Consider the following 25101-nt stretch of genomic DNA (forward strand, 5'->3'; position numbering starts at 1 on the left):
TAAGGGTGTTGTCCCATAGACAAAACACGTGTTGGCTGGGTCATCTAAGAATTGAATTGTGTATAAACAAGTCTTCTTAAGAATACGGATTATGAAATAAAGACCAAGAAGATACATCTAAAAAATAATGATGCACATGCACTAATGGTTTGGAATTTAATGACATATATGGATGCATGATTTGATACTTGGTCTTATATAAGGGAAAACATTCTTTTTCTCAGGGAACTGACTATCTTCTGCATATTTAGCATTTGCAAATTGCAATTGTTAACCAACAACGTGGGGCGGTCATTGTTTGGGTTCCCTTTGATGCAGCTTTGTAATTATTTTTTGCTTTCAATACTAAAAACACAGAATCGTGGGCAAGGGATACCTCACTGCCTATCAGTAAACTTGGCAAATATATTGTAATCAAACGTGTCCCACACTATACCATCAGGTATAGGAACTGCTGTAATGTTCACTGATGACAAGTCCCTTTGTTCACTATGTGATGAAATGTGAGGTTTCAGAATCAGATTCACTTTTGATGCTGCAGAGCTTTGTCTAAGATCAGTTCCATTAATGAGCATGCTATAAACAATTACTAAGCCTATCCAGAAAAGAAAGAAAAGTATCCTGGTGATTACCCAAAGTTCTATCCAAGGTCATACCAGGTATGTTTGTTGAAGAAAGATGAAAAAGTCTTTGACTTGCTGGTGACAAATTGTTTGGGCTGGCAACGTTTCAGGTTCACTTGGATCCAATGAAAACATATCGAAGTCGATGAAATAGCCAAATTCAGTTCGATCTATTTTTGCTAGTTCTGCGGGTTTTGTTGAACTTGTAGATGGCTCTTGTAGAGGCATATTGATGTAGACATCAGTGTTTGGTCGAATAGAAATTTGTCTTTCATTTTGATTTTGAATTTGAGTTTGAACTTCATTTACAAGAGGAACGAGTTCCATTGCATTATTGCATAGTCCATCATTCTGTGCTTCGAACGTCTTTCTCTTTGAACTTCATGTAAAGTAGCGAGAGGAGGGCGTCGGCTACTCAGGAGTCCACAAGGCCTACTATTTAGTACAAAAGGGGGTGGTGATGGACGGTCCTCGGAAGCTTGTTTCGGGTCCAGGGAAGACATGGCTTGGCAGTTCGGGCTGGACTGTTCCCATGAGGCACAGGGTCAGACTGATTTGCATATAGCCATGTCTGAACTGGGGTGGCAGAGTGGGCTAATGAACGGTGATGGATTAAACCCAGATCTTTTGACTGGGTGTGAGTGTTTGATTGATTCAGATGCTCCGTCCATCACCACCCCCTTTTGTACTACTATTTAGTATCGCCACAAAGTGTGGTTTTATTAGGTCAATTGAGGCAAATCTTTTCTCCTTTTTCCTGGCAAGAGGTGGCAAAAGTACAGTTCTTGTTCCTTCAATGGCCAGGACAGTTACAGGCTTTATGTACAATGGGCAAAATTCTTTTTTTGTCCTCTATTTTTTTCTCTGACCAGATGCCTGACTTAAGGGACCAAGACAGGTCTTGCTGTGCCTGACTTGACTTCTCCAGTGGCCATCCAGTTTACCTGGACATTGCTTTGTAGTGCCCTGGATTCATTCAGATCCTGTAAAACAGCCAAACATTTATGGATGTTAAAAGGTTTCTCATCCGCCACTGTGCCTTCACAATTAAGCTCAGGTACCCACATTCTCGTCTCAAATAGGACCTCATAAGGAGTGACACCCCCTAGAGAACTTCTTGTCATGTTGTTCAAGGCTCTTTGTACTCCATATAAATGTTTGACCCAACTACCACCAGAACCTAATACTCTAGCTGTTCAAGATTGCCTTAAGTGCCAGTTTTTCCTCCGCACAACCAAATTTCCCTCTGTATGGTAGGGAGAGGAGTACTGCAATGCAACAAAAAAACTTCCCATGACTTCCTTGTAAGCCCGAGAGCTAAACGTGGGGCCACGCCCATAGGAATCTCAAGCAGGAATCCACTGTAACCATGATATACCCGTAAGCCCCATATGTTTGTAAGGGGCCACAGTGGTCCAAATAAACACATGCAAGTGGTTTGTCTGATATTAATAATGGTGTCTGCGCTGGACGCGCTATGGTGCAGCCTTTAATCTGCTAGCAGATTTTGTATTTTAAGACATATTCTTTGGTATTTTTTGTTAATCCTGGCCACCAATCGCGTTGTTTCAGCAAGGAAACAGTCGCTGTAACCCCTGTATGCGCGGAACCCAAACCCTCCTGTGCAGCTAATTTTAAGCCTAATCTGTGATCCATGTTTGGTATTACTCTATTCCGTACTCCTCTTTTTGGAAGTGCCGATTTATTGAGTGTAGCAATAATTGCAACAAAAATCTCACCGTCTATTCGTGCTTTTGAATGAGTGATTGCAGCTACAGAAGCCATGCGTACAGCTCCCTTATCTGCTTCATCAGCCAATGAATTCCCTTCAACGTGAACGCCTTCATGTTGATGACTCAGTGTGTGTATATCACGTGAGCTCTTAGTAGTTTGTTTTTCAACTCCACTACCTGTTCCCATTACGTTTTGTGCTTAATTGTGCCACCTTTTGCATATTTGAACCCATTTTGAGCCCAGTGGTGTAAGTACTCATTGTACGACTATACACAGTAAAATCAATCACACACAATTAGTGTGGGGAATTCTCCATCCGTATTTACTAATGCCAGTAACAAAGCTTATAATTCTGCAAGCTGCGCCGTGCAGTCTCCTAGAGATTGTGTTTTTTTACAACTTGGATGAAATTTAGCATTTTGCATCCTGCCTGCGTCCTTTAACGATTGTGCATGCGGTGCAGTATTGTTTTTTACTTCCAATGGCCGGCTGAGCAGGTCCGTCAGTGTAAATCATGTATTCATACTGATCTAGAGGCATTATTTCATGCGGGAGAGGATATTCTTGTTTGTATTGTAGGAATGCTTCTGTTTTTAGACTTGGGTCATACCTGTATTCTACGTCTGTTGCAGTGAGAGAATTAGCCCATTGTATCCATCTCAGATGAAAGGCTTTTGCGTTAGGGATGCTTGCCTTTGTCACAGCCTCTAAGGCCGGTACTGGAGTCACAACAATTATTCGTTTCCCCTGAGCCAGAGCTCTTTCTCTCACTACAGCAGTCTGTACTGCTGTCAGAATCTTTTCTGTTCATGCAAAATGCTTCTCAGCATTTGTGTACAAATGTGACTAGTATGCTATTGGTACTATTTCGCCTTCATTGTATGTTAGGTAGGTGTACCCTGATTGACCCGCAACTATGAGGATCACTAGGTCGTGGATATTCACACGTGTTTTAAAGTGTTTAGATACTATCATATCCGCTTGTAGGGAACGTAGAATATCTGTATGATCCTGTGTCCATTGCATAACTGAAAAATCGGGTCTTATCAGATCGTAGAAAGGCTTAACCCTTTCTGCGTACTCCAAAATGTATGTTCTGCCAAAGTTCAGGAATCCCAGTATTGATTGTACATTTTTCAATGATTTTGGAGGCTAGCTGCTAAGCTTTTTCCTTCACTTGAGAGCTCATATCCCAGAAATAGGACATTGAGGTGGGCTATCTTTGATTTCTTAAAATTAAATTTATAGACTTCGGAGGCGAATCCCAATATTATGGTATTCACTCTGGTCAAGTGTTCCTCCAGGCCATCATCCGTTAGATAAATGTCATCCACATAGGACAATGCCTCTTCATCCAGATTTTGAAGTAATTCAGTTACTCTGGCTGAGAATAACCCTGGGCTGCTCTTATACACCTGGGGGAGTCAGCAAAATTGATGCTGGGAGCTTAACGCGGAGAATGCTGTTAAATACCTGCTTTCAGGTTCTATATTTTGGCAGAAGAATCCATTCGACATGTCTGGTGTGGCTTTGCATTTTTCTGCACAATTTTATTCATTAATGCGCCACTGTGTGCGTTTTGTACTGCAAATGTTTTTGTGCAAGTGTTTAAATGTCTGTAATCCAAAACTAGACGATATGAGTTGTCAGGTTTCAATACGGGAAACAAAGGATTATTCATTTGAGAGGTGCAATTTCAATCACCCGTTGGTATTCAAGTTGATCTAAGATTTCCCTGACCTGCTTTTTAGTTTCTTGCTTATTGGATACTGCCTCTGTGGACGGAGTAGTTTTAAATGGTATTATGTAGTGGGTTGCATCCTCATCCCATCCAAAAAGGTTTCGATATAATGCTGGGGCTAGTGCCACGGCCCACTCCCGTGCATATGTGTATTTTACATATTTGGGAACAGGGTCAGAAATGGCTGGCAAAATTACTGTTTCTCCACTAGGGCAATCCAAAACAAATGCTGACAGCTAATATTGTTCAGCTAAAAGAATGTCATAGCCAAACGTCAAGTTCTCCCAAAAGAGACCTTTAACTTTCCTGGGCTTGTCCCCTTCCATCTGGAGTGTTATTTTATATAACATATATGGGGCGCTTACCCTAGTATCAGGTGTTCCCACCGTCATATAATCATTCAAGTTTGCTGTCACTAGAAATTCCATCAGGTTCTGGCGAGCTATTGTTACTTCTGCCGCACTGTCTAGCATCGTCAGAGCCCATTCCCCGTTCAGTAGTTGAGTCCTCAGAATTCTGGGCATGTCTGATCTTTAGACCTGGACCTATCTTCTTTTTTAATTGAGGTTTTGTTTTAGGTTTTTCTTCTGTTTTGGAAGTGTAGTCTGGAGTGGTGTGTTACTTATCTCTGGCCTTTCTGAACCTCTCTTGCCTTTTCTGCACCTTTCTTCCTCTTTTTGTACCTTTCTTCCTCTTTCTGAATTTCTCTTGCCTCTTTCTGCATTTCTCTTGCCTCTTTTTCCACCTCTCGTGCCTCAGTCTGTACCTCTCTTGCTTCTTTCTGCGCCTTTCTTCCTCTTTCTGTACCTTTCTTCCTCTTTCAGCAGTTCTCTGCTTTTTCTGCACTTCTCTTGACTCTTTCTGCACCTCTCTTGCTTCTTTCTACACTTCTCTTGCCACTTTGTGTACCTTTCTTGCCTCTTTGTGTAGCTCTCTTGCCTCTTTCTGCACCTCTCTTTCTGCACTTCTCTTCTTTCTGTACCTTTCTTCTTCTTTTTGCACCTCTCTTGCTTCTTTCTGCACCCCTCTTGCCTCTTTCTGCACCTTTCTTCCTCTTTCTGCAGTTCTCTTGCTTTTTCTGCACCTCTATTGCCTCTTTCTGTACCTCTCTTGCTTCTTTCTGAATTTCTCTTCCCTCTTTCAGCACCCCTCTTGCCTCTTTCTGCACCTCTGTTACTTCTTTCTGCACTTCTCTTGCTTCTTTCTGCACCTCTGTTGCTTCTTTCTGCACCCTCTTGTCTCTTTCTGTACCCGTATTCCCTCTTTCTGTACCTCTCTTGCCTTTTCTGCACCTTTCTTCCTCTTTTTGTATCTTTCTTCCTCTTTCTGAATTTCTCTTGCCTCTTTCTGCATTTCTCTTGCCTCTTTCTGCACCTTTCTTGCCTCAGTCTGTACCTTTCTTGCTTCTTTCTGTACCTCTCTATCTTCTTTCTGCGCCTTTCTTCCTCTTTCTGTACCTTTCTTCCTCTTTCAGCAGTTCTCTGCTTTTTCTGCACTTCTCTTGCCTCTTTCTGCACCTCTCTTGCTTCTTTCTACACTTCTCTTGCCACTTTGTGTACCTTTCTTGCCTCTTTGTGTACCACCCTTGCCTCTTTCTGCACCTCTCTTGCCTCTTTCTGCACTTCTCTTCTTGCTGTACCTTTCTTCTTCTTTTTGCACCTCTCTTGATTCTTTCTGCACCTCTCTTGCCTCTTTCTGCACCTTTCTTCCTCTTTCTGCAGTTCTCTTGCTTTTTTGCACCTCTATTGCCTCTTTCTGTACCTCTCTTGCCTCTTTCTGCACCTCTGTTAGTTCTTTCTGCACTTCGCTTGCTTCTTTCTGCACCTCTGTTGCTTCTTTCTGCACCCCTCTTGTCTCTTTCTGTACCCTTATTCCCTCTTTCTGCACCTCTCTTGTCTCTTTTTTCACCTCTCTTGACTCTTTCTGTCCTTCTCTTGCCTCTTTCTTCACCTATGTTGCTTCTGTCTGCCCTTCTCTTACCTCTTTCTGCACTTCTCTTGCCTCTTTCTGTACTTCTCTTGCTACTTTTTGCACTTCACATTCTTCTTTCTGTACCTCTCTTGCTTCTTTCTTCACCCCTCTTGCCTCTTTCTGCACTCGTCTTCTTTCTTTCTGCACCCCTCTTGTCTATTTCTGTACCTCTCTTGCTTCTTTCTGAACTTCTCTTCCCTCTTTCTGCACTTCTCTTCCCTCTTTCTGCACCCCTCTTGCCTCTTTCTGCACCTCTGTTAGTTCTTTCTGCACTTCTCCTGCTTCTTTCTGCACCTCTGTTGCTTCTTTCTGCACCCCTTTTGTCTCTTTCTGTACCCTTATTACCTCTTTCTGCACCTCTCTTGCCTCTTGTTGCACCTCTCTTGACTCTTTCTGTACTTCTCTTGCCTCTTTCTGCACCTATGTTGCTTCTGTCTGCCCTTCTCTTACCTCTTTCTGCACTTCTCTTGCCTCTTTCTGCACTTCTGTTGCTACTTTTTGCACTTCACATTCTACTTTCTGTACCTCTCTTGCTTATTTCTTCACCCCTCTTGCCTCTTTCTGCACTCGACTTCTTTTTTTCTGCACCCCTCTTGTCTATTTCTGTACCTCTCTTGCCTCTTTCTGCACTTCTGTTGCTTCTTTCTGGACTTCTGTTGCTTCTTCTTGTACCCCTACTGCTTCTTTCTGCATCCCTCATGCCTCTTTTCACACCCCCTCTTCTCTCTTTCTGTACCTCTCTTGTCTCTTTCTGCACTTCTCTTGCCTCTTTCTACAATTGTGTTGCTTCTTTCTGCACTTATCTAGCTCCTTTCTGCACCCCTCTTGCCTCTTTCTGTACTCCATTTCCCTCTTTCTGCATTCCTTGTCCCTCTTTCTGCCACTCTTTTGCCACTTCCTGCACCTCTCTTGTCTCTTTGTGCATCTCTCTTGCCTCTTTCAGCACTCCTTTTTCCTCTTTCTGGACCTCTGTTGCTTGTTTCTGTACCTACATTTGCCTCTTTCTGTACCTCCCTTGCTTCTTTCTGTACTGTTCTTCCTCTTTCTGCATATGTCTTACCTGTGTAAGCATTGTTAGAAATTTGCATTTAAAAAACCTTAGAAATTCACTGAACAAAATCAGTTTTCAGGGATTTTATAGTTAGAAATTAGCATTAAAAAACCTTAGTAATTCACTGAAAAAAACACAGGTTTCAGAGACGTTATAGTAAGGTTGACATTTCACTCGTACAAAACCAGAGAAATTCAGCCGTTATAGTTAACGCCCCTGCAATGCACTGCTGATGACATCACATATTACATTACTCATGACCTGTTCAGTGACATCACTGATGACATCTCAAATGACATCACTGATGACATCATCCACTTAATATGCACCTCCTCACACCCTAATATAACCTTTCATACATCAACTCTAAAATACAGACTAACATTCTCGAAATCATAGACACACCAATACCAGTTAGTACATACCCACTCACTGATTCATAGGTCTACACACACATCCACTCACCCACCCATAAAGTCACTCATACACGCAGTCACTCATTAATACAGCCACTGATATATGCACTCATACACCCATACAGACACTCAAACACCGCCACTCACCAATAGAGATACTCACACACCTAGTCAGTCACCCAAAGAATCAATCACACAATCACTCACTCTCCCATATAGTCACTTATATACTCCAACACTCACATAAACTGCCTTTTGCATATTTGTAGTTACTCAAACATAAACCAATGAGACATTCATTCTTTCACCAACACAGCCATATGCACACTTACTCACCCATACAGCCCCTCGCAGATACACTCATGAACCCATACACCCAGTGAATCACCCACTCACACATCCATGCAGGGAGTCACACCCCCCACCCACCCAAAGAGATGTTAAATACACATTGGAGATAATATAGTGGGAGAAAGGAAGTAACTATGAGCAAACTTACTATGTAACACAAAAAAGTTGCACAGTATACTATATGTCTCACTTTATATTATAAACATTTTGGAACTACTTGATGAATTACATATAAAAATGAATAATGGCTCGAACTATTTTTAATTATTAAATATACATTTATTCTTCTGATTCTTTTTCATAATTTAATAAAACGTCTAACAATATATTGTCTGGAATGTCCTCATTTTCATTCTGTGATTCCATTGATTCCACACACTGAACTAATTCATGGTCCAGAGACTCATCCATAAAATTAAAGTTATCATTCTCAGCAATTTTTTCTTCAGGGTTGTTGTCCAAAACAATTTCAAAAGAAATATCCTGTTCTCCTTTCATTTTGTTGCTGTAAATTGCATAAAAAATACATATATCAGTAGAGATAGGGCACTGTTGGGTTTAAGTTCAGACAGGTAGTTTGTATTTTTTAACAGTGAAGTTATCTTTGGGTAGTGTATGGTATCAGGCTGGAATTAGAAATATAAAAAAAGTGTATTTGATAAAGCCTAAGTAAATTTATAATTATACAAGAAAAGCCTAACTCAATCCATAACTATAACAGAGAAGCCTTTTCTCAATCTATAACTTTTACCGGGGATAGTATATAACTATAAGAATACTTTTTTCTCAAATTAACTTAAAGTGCACAACATACTTCACTTTCCAAAAGAACAACTTACCTTTGAGAAAGCAGTTGAAGTTCTCAGTGTAATTCCTTTTCAAATGTACTTCAGGAAGAAGTAGTCAAAATGGCTGTGTTTCCCTCTCTTTTTTTATATATATTCATGTACATAACCAATCAAATGTCAGGAAATAATTGTAGAAAATGAAAGTAACTTTTTAATTGGTTGTAAATTCTAACACTTCATAAGTGTTTTGGTCATGTATTTTACCTCAGGATATTTAGACAGGCCTACAGCCTAAATGTCTCAATGGAATTCCACCAAATTTGCGTAAATGGTAGGGACTGCTATGTAGTAGGGCCTATTCTATATTTGGTGAAAGTGTCTCCAGTGGTTTTTCTGTAAATTACTTTCCCACCTTTTTTTCGGGAGCGCTTACAGGTGCGCGCCCCGGTACGAGCACCAGCAGCGTTACGGGAGTCCGCCATTTTGTGTTTCGGTACAATCAAGACACAAGATGGAGGACAAACAACGTTGGGAATGGGTAGAAGGGGACACGGTAGACAGCCCCTGACCCCCTAGGTTTTCTGAGGGGGGCTTAGGAGGCTCATATAGGCCCAAAAAAATATTTTTTTTAAAAATATTTCACGGGGGGAGCGCCCGGTGCGCACACCGGGGAGCGTACGGGGGAGCGTACCGGGAAGCGTACTTTGGTGAAAAATAGTGAAAAAAGTTAGAAAAAGATAATCATTTGGAGTGATCAGAGGTAGGGTAGCCCTGAAAAGAGCTTTTGGATTCTGTGGCTGATTTAGGTACCTACAAGTAGGTTCCAATGCACAGTCTTAAATTCAGGAGGAATATTCTATTCCCCTCATCTGAGAAGTGCACACCATCTCCTCTGTAGATGTCTTGCATGTTGTAACGCAAGTTATTATTGTATATTGAACCCATTCCACAGTCTCTCATGTAAGCAGAAAAAGATTTATTCACATGTTTCCGTGCTTTCTCAAATTGTGGACAAAATTAGTTGGACCAGTTCCATTTCTGTCTTTGGCATATATTAGAATATACCAAGGCAGTTTTTGGAAAAAGTGTCATCAATTGATCAAAGGTGTCCTTTAAAAGCATTTCCAGACCAACCCCAGTCATAGTGCCAAAGTCATTTCCTCCACAGTGCAGTATTAAGAGGTCAGGGTTTGGCAGATGCAAAAAGGTTTTCACCAATGGTATCAATTGGTGACATCTCAATCCTCTCTGACCAATCCACTTGATTTCCACATTTGGTAAATCAAGGGTGTGAAAATTTCTGCTAGCTGCATACCTTTGAGCCCAGTGGATGTAGCTATGTCCAATAATCCACACAGAATACATGCTGAGAGAAGGTTCTGGTGCAGTCAGATGAAGTGTGGGAATGAAATGGCAGTTGGAACAGTAGGAGTTTACCCCCCAAAAAATTGTGGAGTTTCCCTGCTCTGGAATCACAAGCAGTGATTGGTGGATTCAGATAGTTGAAAACTGAAAGTTAGGGTGCATGGTTGTGTTGTGTGAAAGAAGCAATTTGAATGGTTTAGAAAAAGTCAATTAAGGCAATAATGTTCTGGGTAAGCTGGTGTTTTGAGAGCTCAAACATCCTTGCTGACTTAATTTGCAACATTGTAGAATAAACCTTTGAACCTAAGAGTTCAGTTAGGAGGGAGTTGCTATGGTAAAAGATAGAAAGGTCTGAGAGGGGGTAGGGTGTTGGTTTGAAAAAAGTGAGGGAAGAGTTTTGATTGGTTGAAATGAGGCATATGTGTGTAGAATTAGAGGTTTTCTCTGCCAGTCTTGGTTTCAGTGTATTGAGTGCACACCTTTTGCTCTGCTAAAGAAAAATTGGTGTGTGTGTCTGACACTGCTCTTAACCTCCCAAAGCATTTGTAAAGGTAAGTAATGATTCATTTAATTTAGATAGAGACTTATTTGCTCTATGGAGAAGATTTGGAAGCAGATAGTGAAGTTTCAGTAGTAAAATTGAATGCTTGTACATAGGACTTGTGCTGTGTTTGTAAAAAGTTATTTAAAAAACGATTTTGGGCTATAAGAAGGGCTTTTATTTTTTTGAGAAGCAATTAATAGTGTCTGCCTCTGTAAAGAAATATATTTGAATGTTTTAGAATTATGTCACCTGCGTTACCTCAAATTAGGAAGCAGATTGAGATTTTTTCTTGTTGGTTTGTGGCATGTTTTTTGGAAAAGCTTGATATTAAAATATGCAAGATAGAGGAATTGTCTTTTGTGAAACAGTGAGGTTTCAGTAGTGAAATTAAATGCTTGTACATAGGATCTGCGCTGTGTTTGTAAAATGTTATTCAAAAAACGATTTTGGGGGCAAATCAATGGTATTTACATTTGGGTGTTATTTATGATTGCCTTGTGGCGCCGATGCGTCACTTTTATCATGGGAAAAAAGTGACTTAACGGTGGTGCAAGACCTTCATAAATAAGGCCCTGAGTTTCTTTGCTGTTGGTTTGTGACTTGCTTTTTGATAATGCTTGCTATGAACATTTGTAAGTTAGGGGATTTGTATTTTGTGAAACAGTTAGGTTTCAGTAGTGAAATTGAATGCTTGTACATAGGTCCTGCACTGTGTTTTTTAAATTTTATTCTCAAAAACGATTTTGGTGACAAATCAATGGTATTTACATTTGGGCCTTTTTTATGATTGCGTTGTGGCGCTGGAGCGTCACTTTTAACATGGGAAAAAAGTGATGAACCGGAGGTGGAAGGCCTTCATAAATAAGGTCCTGAGTTTCTTTGCTGTTGGTTTGTGTCTTTCTTTTTGATAATGCTTGCTATCAAGATTTGCAAGATAGAGGATTTGTATTTTGTGAAATAGTGAGGTTTCAGTAGTGAAATTGAATGCTTGTACATAGGTCCTGCGCTGTGTTTCTAAAGTGTTATTCAAAAAACGATTTTGGGGGGCAAATCAATGGTATTTACATTTTGGCCTTATTTATGATTGTCTTGTGGCGCCAGTGCGTCACTTTTAACACAGGAAAAAAGTGACGCACCGGTGGCACAAGGCCTTCATAAGTAAGGCCTTGAGTTTCTTTGCTATTGGTTTCTGTCTTGCTTTTTGATAATGCTTGCTATGTATATTTGCAAGATAGGGGATTTGTATTTTGTGAAACAGTGAGGTTTCAGTAGTGAAATTGAATGCTTGTACATAGGTCCTGCGCTGTGTTTCTAAAATGTTATTCAAAAAACGATTTTGGGGGCAAATCAATGGTATTTACATTTGGGTGTTATTTATGATTGCCTTGTGGCGCCGGTGCGTTACTTTTAACATGGGACAAAAGTGACGCACCGGTGGTGCAAGGCCTCTATAAATAAGGCCCTGAGTTTCTTTGCTGTTGGTTTGTGTCTTGCTTTTTGATAATGCTTGCTATGTATATTTGCAAGATAGGGGATTTGTATTTTGTGAAACAGTGAGGTTTCAGTAGTGAAATTGAATGCTTGTACATAGGTCCTGCGCTGTGTTTCTAAAATGTTATACAAAAAACGATTTTGGGGGCAAATCAATGGTATTTACATTTGGGTGTTATTTATGATTGCCTTGTGGCGCCGGTGCGTCACTTTTAACATGGGACAAAAGTGACGCACCGGTGGCGCAAGGCCTCCATAAATAAGGCCCTGAGTTTCTTTGCTGTTGGTTTGTGTCTTGCTTTTTGATAATGCTTGCTTTGAACATTTGTAAGATAGGGGATTTGTATTTTGTGAAACAGTGAGGTTTCAGTAGTGAAATTGAATGCTTGTACATAGGTCCTGCGCTGTGTTTCTAAAATGTTATTCAAAAAACGATTTTGGTGGCCAATTAATGGTATTTACATTTGGGCCTTATTTATGATTGCCTTGTGGCGCTGGTGCGTCACTTTTAACATGGGAAAAAAGTGACGCACTGGTGGCAGAAGGCCTTCATAAATAAGGCCCTGAGTTTCTTTGCTGTTGGTTTGTGTCTTGCTTTTTGAGAATGCCTGCTATGAACATTTGTAAGATAGGGGATTTGTATTTTGTGAAACAGTGAGGTTTCAGTAGTGAAATTGAATGCCTGTACATAGGTCCTGCGCTGTGTTTTTTAAATGTTATTCCAAAAACGATTTTGGTGGCAAATCAATGGTATTTACATTTGGGTGTTATTTATGATTGCCTTGTGGCGCCGGTGCGTTACTTTTAACATGGGACAAAAGTGACGCACCGGTGGCGCAAGGCCTCTAGAAATAAGGCCCTGAGTTTCTTTGCTGTTGGTTTGTGTCTTGCTTTTTGATAATGTTTGCTATGTATATTTGCAAGATAGGGGATTTGTATTTTGTGAAACAGTGAGGTTTCAGTAGCGAAATTGAATGCTTGTACATAGGTCCTGCGCTGTGTTTCTAAAAAATGTTATACAAAAAACGATTTTGGGGGCAAATCAATGGTATTTACATTTGGGTGTTATTTATGATTGCCTTGTGGCGCCGGTGCGTCACTTTTAACATGGGACAAAAGTGACGCACCGGTGGCGCAAGGCCTCCATAAATAAGGCCCTGAGTTTCTTTGCTGTTGGTTTGTGTCTTGCTTTTTGATAATGCTTGCTTTGAACATTTGTAAGATAGGGGATTTGTATTTTGTGAAACAGTGAGGTTTCAGTAGTGAAATTGAATGCTTGTACATAGGTCCTGCGCTGTGTTTCTAAAATGTTATTCAAAAAACGATTTTGGTGGCCAATTAATGGTATTTACATTTGGGCCTTATTTATGATTGCCTTGTGGCGCTGGTGCGTCACTTTTAACATGGGAAAAAAGTGACGCACTGGTGGCAGAAGGCCTTCATAAATAAGGCCCTGAGTTTCTTTGCTGTTGGTTTGTGTCTTGCTTTTTGAGAATGCTTGCTATGAACATTTGTAAGATAGGGGATTTGTATTTTGTGAAACAGTGAGGTTTCAGTAGTGAAATTGAATGCCTGTACATAGGTCCTGCGCTGTGTTTTTTAAATGTTATTCCAAAAACGATTTTGGTGGCAAATCAATGGTATTTACATTTGGGCCTTATTTATGATTGCGTTGTGGTGCTGGAACGTCACTTTTAACATGGCAAAAAAGTGATGCACCGGTGGTGGAAGGCCTTCATAAATAAGGCCCTGAGTTTCTTTGCTGTTGGTTTGTGTCTTGCTTTTTGATAATGCTTGCTAACAACATTTGCAAGATAGAGGATTTGTATTTTGTGAAACAGTGAAATAAAATATAGGATTCATTAATTTTCAAAAATATTACATTTTATAGCTATAGACATTTGTTATTAACAAATTTTTGAAATTCAAAGAAAAAAATATAGGTTTGGGGCCTTATATATAGTTAGGAATTAGCATTTAAAAAACCTATGAAATTCACTGAAAAAACCATAGGTTTCACACCAGTTATAGTCAGGAATTAGCATTTAAAAAACCTACGAAATTCACTTAAAAAACCATAGGTTTCACACCAGTTATAGTTAGGAATTAGCTTTTAAAAAACCTATTAAATTCACTGAAGAAAACATAGGTTTCACACCTGTTATAGTTACCTGGAAATTTTACTGACATAAAACCATTGAAATTCCCAAGTTATAGTTAGTTGGACTCACTATAACTTGCGCGTGTAATGCACTGCTGATGACATCACATATTACATCACTCACGACATGGTCAGTGACAGCACTGTCCATTTAAAGCACACAGCTCTACGCGTTTCGGGTTGCCCCTTGATCACGAGCCACGCAGCATGCAGGAAACACAGCAACCATTAGTTGGGAACACCTGCTTTATTTAAACACAGCCAGCCTTTGTGGGCGTATCCGGGCATATGCAGATTGTTGCATCCTGGTATTAGCAGTCCCAACTTCGTCGTCATACTCAAGTGAGTGGTGCCGCTGATTACTCATGCAAAATTAAAATCCCCATGTCATGAATGATGTAATATGTGACATCATCAGCAGTGGATTGCGGGTGCGCGATATATAGTTAGCGCAACTAACTATATATGAAATTTCAATGGTTTTATGCGAGTAAAATAAGGTTTTGTAAATGCTAATCCCTAACTATATATGGTCTATAACCTATGGTTTTTTCAGTGAATTTTCAAGGTTTTGTAAATGCAAATTCCTAACTATATATGGTCTATAACCTATGGTTTTTTTCTGTGAATTTCATTGGTTTTTTAAAAGCTAACATCTGTAGCTGTAAAATGTATTCTTCTTTAAATCCCAAAATATATTTTAGATGTTTATTGATAATTTTTTTTTAAATATTTTTTTTCTTCGCTTCCGGTAAGCGAACCGGGAAGCTTTCCGTTAGCTCATCTTAATGCCGCGACCTAGTCCGCGAACCGGTAAACGTTTCGTTAGCGCAACTGTGACGCGTCGCGGAAGCGCGACGTATCATTGTCGCGTAATGCGTCTTATGACGCGCCGCGTTAGCGCTCCCGGAAGTGCTCCGGACCGCGAACCGGAAACGATCCGGGACGCGGCGCGCACCGCGTAACGTAAGCGGAACAGGTCATGTGACTTGTTTATCAAACTTTTCATTGGTTCATTTCACTTTTGGCTTCCAAATGATGTATGACTAGGTCATGTGACCTAAAAATAACACTTTTCATTGGTTCAGAACTTTTGCTTTTCCCAAATCATGAAAACCCCTCCTTCTTTCCTCACTCTGACTTTCATCTTGGTGAGAGAAAGACCATTTTCCAGTATTTCAGCAATGGCTTCTATCCTTGCTTCAGCTGGTGGACCCCCACCACCACCTCAACCTCCTCATGAGAAGAGAGGACCATCATCTCAATTCATCTCCAACAGAGAGGAGGAAGAGGAGGACCTAGAAGAAGAGGACACAGATGAACCACAGTTTATACAGGAGTTGCCCCGTGTTTCCCGAAGGAAAACAAGTTTCATATGGCAGTTTTTTTCAATCCCTAAAGGGGAGAAGAAGGTCAATGCGAAGTATGCCACCTGCCTCATTTGCAAATACAGATTATCTAGAGGCACTGATAAAAAGTATAGTATGGGCAACTATACTATGCATCGCCATATGGCCAGGTGGCATCCATTAAACTACAGCCGGGCAGAGTTAAGGGACCTGCAAGATAATCCCCCGACAACTCCTGTGGCCAGGTCAACGTCAACTATCTCTTTGACAGGAAGAGAGGCACAGGAAACTGTGCCAAACATACAGCAAAACTTCAAACACATGAAGTTTACCTGCATATATTGTGGTGCTCTGCTTTCATGTGGGAACATGAGTGTGAAATTAATCAACATTGCGTACGAAAACCACAAGTGCCCTAACCCACCCAAACAGTAATTATTTTTTTGCTCCTGTTGAGCCCTTTTCAATGCCTGTTTTTTGTTGTTTCCCCTCCATGAAAAACACAAAAAAAACATAAAACTGTTCAAAAAATACAAAAAAAACAAAAAATGTTCAGAAAAAAAATAAATAAAATAAAACAACAAAAACATTAAAAAAAAGTTCTTTTCAGAACTACCTCCCCTTTCAAATAAAATTGCTAGAATGTTTAGCACTCTGGCAAGCTCTATTTCTTTTGGTTCGCTTTCCGGTTCGCTGCCCGGTTCGCTAACCGAAAGCTAACCTCGCGGAATTTTTTTTAAAAATGTTTTTTTTCCGCACATATAAGCCTCCTCAGCCACCCTCAGAAAACCTAGGGGGTCAAGATAAGTCTACCATGACCCCTTCTACCCATTCTAAACATTATTTGCCCTCCATCTTGTATCTTAATGCGACCGAAACACAAAATGGTGGACTCCCGTGACGCTTAAGGTTCGCTAACCAAACCGCTTTCTGGGAAGCGGTCCTAAAAAAAGGTGGGAAAGTAATTTACAGAAAAACGACTAGAGACACTCTCACCAAATATAGATTAGCTCATACTACATAACAATCCCTTTCATTTTCACAAATTTGATTGAAATTTCATTTAGCCATTTAGCCTGTAGACCTCTCTAAGTACCGTGAGGTAAATTACTTCACAAAACACATCTGAAGTGTTGGAATTGACAACCAATGAAAATGTTACTTTCATTTTCTACTTTTATTACCTGACATTTGATTGGTTATATACCTGAATATATATAAAGGAAGAGAAGGAAACACAGCCATTTTGACTGCTACTTCATGAAGTGCACAACAAAAAATCAACTGATAACTTCAACTTATATTTAAAAGGTAAGATATTATTTATAAAACTTAAGTATGTTCTGTACTGAAACCTAATTAGAAAAACATTTTCTGAGAATTATATTCTATCACTCTGTAATACTTATAGAAAAAAATAGACTACTCTGTTTTAGTTATGGCAGAGCCATTCCAAGAATTTGCAAGACCATAGGCTAAAAAGGAACGTGCGCGAAGCCCCCTCCAATTTACATAAGTGGCCCCTTGCAAGGAGACCATTCACAGGCACTGAGGGGGCCCATTGTCCAGCATTTTGACGCCCCCACAGTTTTAACTTTAAATCCACACGCATATCTCACACCTTCATAGGTGTGAGAATTGATTGTGGTCTAAAAGTTAAAACTGTGGGGGCGCAAAAATGCTGGACAATGGGCCCCCTCAGTGCCTGTGAATGGTCTCCTTGCAATTGATGGAGCGTCTCCTTCTCCCTCCCCTATACCTCCTGACACCATCCATGGGAGGCCCAAGGAGGGGGCCCCCTGCAATAGACCTTAATTGCAGGCGACACCTTTCTTTGTGCAAAAAACACTATATAAATAACCAAACTGCCAATCTGTACTGAAACCCAACAATGCCCTTTCTGTACTGATATATTTTTTAAAAATTCATTTTTCAGAATTGAAAATGGAAGAACAACAAAACAACATGAAAACTGAAACAGAAGAAAAAATTGAGACACAAGATGACATAGATTTCTACGACGACACAATAAATAATGAACTTGTGCAATGCGTAGATGCAGTAGATTTTCTACTAAAAAATGAAGAAAAAAATGATCACGATTTTTTAGATTTTCTTTTAAATTTTGGAAAACAAAATGAAAAATAAATTTTAATTTCTTAATTCAAAAATTGTTTGACACATTATTTATTTTTATATGTTTATTGAATGTTAAAAGTTTAATGAATTATGACACACAATCAAAATAAAAAATAAAAATTTAAAATAAAGAAAACAAAAAAAAAACAACAAAAACAACAAATAATTAACATACAGTATTAGAAAAGTCTATCATTCTTTTATCCTTATAGTACGCTGCCCAGAACGCTTTCCGGTTCGCGAACTTGGCGCTTACCACGCAAAAAAAAAAAATATTTTTTTTTTGACCCTCCTGGGCCCTTTTAAAACCTCCACATAAAACCTAGGGGGTCAACGAGGATCTACTATGCCCCCTTATGGTAATTTCCCCCTTTGTTTTGGCCTCCTCTTGTCTCTCGATCCTACCGAGAGACAAGATGGCGGCCGCTCCGGACTGTTTAGAATGTTGACAGACACCGGAGAGCCAATCAGCTTCGCTTCGCAAAGTTCCGATACGCGAAAAGTTCGCGAACCGGAGCGCAGCCCGGAGCGCTGTTACAGATATATATCTTGTTTTAAACGTTAATTTCTCAAAATCCACAAAAGCACATATCTTGAGACCTAGCAAAGGCACATCAGGCTAACAGTCCCTACAATTTTGCCAAGTTTCGTGCAAATCCATTCAGCCGTTCGGGCTAAAAGTGAGGCCAACCGCCCTATGGAAATTAACATGGGAATAACGCGTTTTGGGACCCCCCTTTTATCTCAGCCCCCCCTTGCCGAACACCCCCCAAATTTCCAGGAGCTGCTCAGAAACAAAATGTGCAATTTTCCAGAAAATTTCAGCCAATTCCATCCACAAACGCCAAAGTTATTAGACATAGAATTTTCAGAAATCCCATAGGGAAAAAATCCTAACTATATATACCTACTGGCGACCGCCAGTAGGTAATATATATACATATATATATATATTACCTACTGGTGTGTGACCACATGTTTGGGGGATGGCGCTTCTTTTCACCAATGAGAGGACTGCAAGACTCATTTAAATGAGGGTGAAACTGTGTTCCTGTTAGGCAGCGGCATCTGAGGAAGGCCCTACCGGCCGAAATGCATAATGCTTACCTGTTGCTTCATTAAAGGCTCCTTACTGGATTCCCCGTGTGGCCTCTTCCTTTCTCTTCGAGGGAGGTTCCTGTTGTATTTTCCGCGTCTGCCAGAGGCGCGTTAAAGAGGTCCCGCTCCTTCGAGTGACTGGCAGCCCTTCTGGTTCCTGCTCCTGCAGCTTCTCTCTGTCCGAGGTATTGGACCGCTGCCAGCCCACCTCCGAGTGCGCGTTCTTGCATGGGCCGCCGCCAGTGGTGGTTTGTGACTGCACATGGAGTTTTGCCTGACTACAGGCATCTCACGACCTGGCAGAACTCGCTCATCTGGGGTCGGAGCGGATGCGGGATGTAAGGAGCCTCAAGAAGTGTAGCGTGGATCACAGCACTTTGCCTTGCAAAAACGCCTGTCCACATGGATTTACTTTACAGCCCCTCACAACACCGTCCCAGCAGTGATGAATTTTGGGACTTGTAGTGCCGACTGCGCTACTCGTGGTGTGTGACCACATGTTTGGGGGATGGCACTTCTTTTCACCAATGAGAGGACTGCAAGACTCATTTAAACGAGGGTGAGACTGTGTTCCTGTTCAGAAGCGGCATCTGAGGAAGGCCCTACCGGCCGAAATGCATAATGCTTACCTGTTGCTTCATTAAAGGCTCCTTACTGGATTCCCCGTGTGGCCTCTTCCTTTCTCTTCGAGGGAGGTTCCTGTTGTATTTTCCGCGTCTGCCAGAGGCGCGTTAAAGAGGTCCCGCTCCTTCAAGTGACTGGCAGCCCTTCTGGTTCCTGCTCCTGCAGCTTCTCTCTGTCCGAGGTATTGGACCGCTGCCAGCCCACCTCCGAGTGCACGTTCTTGCATGGGCCGCCGCCAGTGGTGGTTTGTGACTGCACATGGAGTTTTGCCTGACTACAGGCATCTCACGACCTGGCAGAACTCGCTCATCTGGGGTCGGAGCAGTTGCGGGACGTAAGGAGCCTCAAGAAGTGTAGCGTGGATCACAGCACTTCGCCTTGCAAAAACGCCTGTCCACATGGATTTACTTTACAGCCCCTCACAACACCGTCCCAGCAGTGATGAATTTTGGGACTTGTAGTGCCGACTTCGCTACTCGTGTGTGTGACCACATGTTTGGGGGATGGTGCTTCTTTTCACCAATGAGAGGACTGCAAGACTCATTTAAACGAGGGTGAGACTGTGTTCCTGTTCAGCAGCGGCATCTGAGAAAGGCCCTACCGGCCGAAATGCATAATGCTTACCTGTTGCTTCATTAAAGGCTCCTTACTGGATTCCCCGTGTGGCCTCTTCCTTTCTCTTCGAGGGAGGTTCCTGTTGTATTTTCCGCGTCTGCCAGAGGCGCGTTAAAGAGGTCCCGCTCCTTCAAGTGACTGCCAGCCCTTCTGGTTCCTGCTCCTGCAGCTTCTCTCTGTCCGAGGTATTGGACCGCTGCCAGCCCACCTCCGAGTGCGCGTTCTTGCATGGGCCGCCGCCAGTGGTGGTTTGTGACTGCACATGGAGTTTTGCCTGACTACAGGCATCTCACGACCTGGCAGAACTCGCTCATCTGGGGTCGGAGCGGATGCGGGACGTAAGGAGCCTCAAGAAGTGTAGCGTGGATCACAGCACTTCGCCTTGCAAAAACGCCTGTCCACATGGATTTACTTTACAGCCCCTCACAACACCGTCCCAGCAGTGATGAATTTTGGGACTTGTAGTGCCGACTGCGCTACTCGTGGTGTGTGACCACATGTTTGGGAGATGGCGCTTCTTTTCACCAATGAGAGGACTGCAAGACTCATTTAAACGAGGGTGAGACTGTGTTCCTGTTCAGCAGCGGCATCTGAGGAAGGCCCTACCGGCCGAAATGCATAATGCTTACCTGTTGCTTCATTAAAGGCTCCTTACTGGATTCCCCGTGTGGCCTCTTCCTTTCTCTTCGAGGGAGGTTCCTGTTTTATATATATATATCTATATATATATATATATATATATATATATATATATATATATATATATTACCTACTGGCGGTCGCCAGTAGGTAGTTATAGTTAGGATAATTTTCAATGTTAAATCTCAACATTCTATTTTGAATAACTTTGGCGCCGGTTGACGAATCTGCCTGAAATTTTCAGGAAAATGGTCTCATGGCGGTCCGGTCCTTCCCTGAAAGTTTGGGGGGGATTCGTCAAGCGGGGGCCGAGATAAAAGGGGGGTCCCAAAACGCGTTTTCCCCATGTTAATTTCCATAGGGCGGTCGATTTCACTTTTAGCCCGAACGGCTGAATGGATTTCCACCAAACTTGGCAAAATTGTAGGGACTGGTAGCCCGATGTGCCTTTGCTATGTCTCAAGATATGTGCTCCAGTGGATTTTGAGTAATTTAGGTTCAAAAAAATATATATATCTATAGCAGCGCACAGGTGCGCGCACCGGAGTGCGCTCCAGGCGCGACACGCGAGGTGCGCATGGAAAGCTGATTGGCTCTCGGGTGTCTGTAAACATTCTAAACAGTCCAGAGCGGTCGCCATCTTGTGTCTCGGTAAAATCGAGACATAAGAGGTGGCTAAAACAAAGTGGGAACTGACCATAAGGCGTCAGGGATAGACCCCTTTGACCCCCTAGGTTTGATGTGGGGGCTATAAAAGGGCCCCGCGGGGCATTTATTTATTTTTTTTTTTTTTCGTTTTGCGCGGGGGAAGCGCTCGGTGCGCGCACCAGGTAGCGCACCGGGGAGCGTAAAATGAGGGAAAAAGATGACAGAGTTTTAAAAAAATGAAGTTTTCATTTAGAAATTGGAGGTAGTTCTTAAAAGAACTTTTTTTTTTCTTCTTTTTGTTGTTTTATATTTTTTTTGTGTTTTTGGAACTTTTTAAACTTTTTTGGGCTTTTCAAAACAGTTTTATATTTTTTTTGTATTTTTTAGGGGGAGAAACAAAAAAAGGGAATTGAAACTGGCTCAACTGGAGCAAAAAAACAAAAAAACCAAAAAATTATTTCTTTTTGGGGCACTTGTGATTATCGCCTGCAAGGACGATGAGCTTAACACTTTGTTCCCCATAGGAGATAAGCTTGCCACAAGCCTTACAAGTAATTTTAAAATCAGCAAATCTTGGCTGAATGGTAGGCATCACCTCAGATGTTTCTGGTTGCGAGGAAGAGGGTTGTTTTCTTTGGGAGGGGGTCCTTGATGACTGGGGGAGGTTACTGGCCAGTTCCCGGAACTCTGCGCGAGAGTAGTTGTTTGGATGTTTTCTTGTCATGTGCCGAATCATGGTATAGTTACCAAAAGAATATTTCTTATTTGGGTTGCCCCGTGAAAGTTCATCATCGCAGATGAGGCAAGTGACTTTGGGCGCATTCACCTTTTTTTGCCCCTCTGGGAATGAAAAAAACTGCCAAATGAAGTGTGGTTTGGGTTTATAAGGTGTGTTTTCTTCAGGCAGCCATCTTCTTCTCCCCTCCTCCTCTTCCTCTTCCTCCTCCTCCTGTTCTTGACCACCAATATAATTTGGAGCTGGTCCTCTTGGTGGTGGTGGTGGTGGTGGTGGCTGAGATGCACCTGCTGCTGCTGCTACTGAAGCCATTTTAAAGTACAAAAAGGTACAGAGAGTTCCAAACAGATCTTCCTCAGTCAAAGGACAAAGTCAGAATAAGGAAAAAAGGTGGGGGCTTTCATCATTTGGAAAACAAAACTGTCCTGAACCAATGAGAAGTGTTATTTTCAGGTCACAAGACCAGGGGCTTCATCATTATGAAACTAAAACTGTTATGAACCAATGAAAAGTGTTATTTTCTGCTCACATGACCCGACGCGCTTACGCTACGCGCACGGGGGCGCGCAGCGTAAGCGCGTCGGAAGTTTACGTTTTGCGATCGTATTCGTTCGAGTACTTCCGGGTGCGCTTACGCCGTGCGTATCACGCGGTCGCGGCTACGCGATACGTCACGATCATGTTTTCGTTTGCGATATTGGCGCTCACGAGACGCTCCCCGGAGCGCGCCCGGGGGCGCTTTTCAGAAATACGCTTTTCGGGGCGCACTCCGGGGCGCGCTCTGGGAGCGCTCCCCCCAAAAATTTAAAAAAAAAAAATGGGATAATTGTAGAGACAGGTAGCCCTATTCTGAAGTGGTTTGTAAAAAAATTAACTTTATAAAAATATGTATTGTGCTACATTGGGCTTAATATATGTTAGAGCCAAAATGTAGCCCAAATGTAGCCCAAAGTAGCCCAATGAAGCCCAAAGATGGCCACCAGAGATCAAAAATTGTAAATGTAGCCCAAAATTCAACTAGATGTAGCACAACTGTAGCCCAATGACAGAATGTACCAGAGTGTTAAAAAGAACAACTAGAGTGCTAACAGTCTTATTTATAAAGTGAAACTTATAGTAAGGAATTAGCATTTAAAAAACCTATGAAATTCACTGAAAAAAACCATAGGTTTCACACCAGTTATAGTTAGGAATTAGCATTTAAAAAACCTATTAAATTCACTGAAAAAAACATAGGTTTCACACCAGTTATAGTTAGCTGCAAATTTTACTGATATAAAACCATTGAAATTCCCACGTTATAGTTAGTCGGACTCACTATAACTTGCGCGTGCAATGCACTGCTGATGACATCACATATTACATCACTCATGACATGGTCAGTGACATCACTCATGACATCACTGATGACACCATCCTTGTGACACAGTGACAGACCTCCTTTCAGTGTAATGTAACCCATGAAACACATATTCAAAAATAGAAACTAATATTTTCAAAAAAGTGGATATACCCATACCAGATACAACAACCAATTCAGTAATACCACCATCTAATACACATCCACTCATGTGTATGTATATGGGTTATTAGATGTTTCTCTTAGTATCAGTATGAGTATCTATATGGTTTGGTGGGGGTATTACTTAGCACATAGATGCATGAGTGACTGACTCTTTGTTTGTATGTGTTTTGAAGACAACATATGTACAGGACTGTATGGGTGGATGAGTGTCTATATGTGTTTGTTAGTGAGTGAATGACTGTCTCACTAGTGTCTTTATCAGTAACTACATATGTTTTAATCTAGTATATATGAATATTGATGTATATAAGTGAGTATATGTGAGAGTAAGAGATTGTAAGAGTTCCTGTTTAAATAAGTATGTGTTTCTATAAGTGATTGTTTAAGAGAATAAATATGTGTAATTTTAAATAGAAGTAAGGTGGAAGTGTGTGTATAACTCTATATTCAAATAAATGGATGTCCAATAGTTTATTTGCACGTGTGAATATGTGTGTGAGTAACTTTTGGATGAATGTCGGTGTGTAACAGGATATATAGGTGTATCACTTCATATGATGAATGAGTATATGTATGAGTGACTATATAGAACTGTTGGTGAATGAGTGGATGTGTATATAGATAGTGGAATTACTGAATTGCTTGTTGTAACTGATATAGGTATCTCCATTTTTTAAAAAATTTCAGTTTCTATTTTTGAATATGTGTCTCAAGGGTTACATTATAGTGAAAGGAGGTCTGTCACTATGTCACAAGGATGGTGTCATGAGTGATGTCACTGACCATGTCATGAGTGATGTAATATGTGATGTCATCAGCAGTGCATTGCACGCGCAAGTTATAGTGAGTCCGACTAACTATAACGTGGGAATTTCAATGGTTTTATATCAGTAAAATTTGCAGCTAACTATAACTGGTGTGAAACCTATGTTTTTTTCAGTGAATTTAATAGGTTTTTTAAATGCTAATTCCTAACTATAACTGGTGTGAAACCTATGGTTTTTTTCAGTGAATATATATATACATACATACATACATACATATATATATATACATACATACATACATACATACATACATACATATATATATATATATTCAATGAAAAAACCATTGGTTTTAGGCCATATATAGTTAGGGATTTGCATTTACAAAACCTTATTTTACTCGCATAAAACCATTGAAATTCCATATATAGTTAGATGCGCTAACTATATATCGCGCACCCGCAATCCACTGCTGATGATGTCACATATTACATCATTCATGACATGGTCAGTGACATCACTGATGACATCACTGATGACAACTCAAATGACATCACTGATGACAACATCCAGTGACTGTATGTTTATGTAAAGTTAAAATATGTCTTACATATTGAAGAATGAGTGGATGTATAAATGTCTGGATGAAGGATTTAGTAGGTGCATGACTGATTGTATGAGGGAGTGATTAAATGTGTCTCACTGAGTGCATGGATTAGTGATTA

Source organism: Lissotriton vulgaris, chromosome 1_1 (assembly GCF_964263255.1).
Source record: "Lissotriton vulgaris chromosome 1_1, aLisVul1.2, whole genome shotgun sequence".
Lineage (NCBI taxonomy): Eukaryota > Metazoa > Chordata > Amphibia > Caudata > Salamandridae > Lissotriton > Lissotriton vulgaris.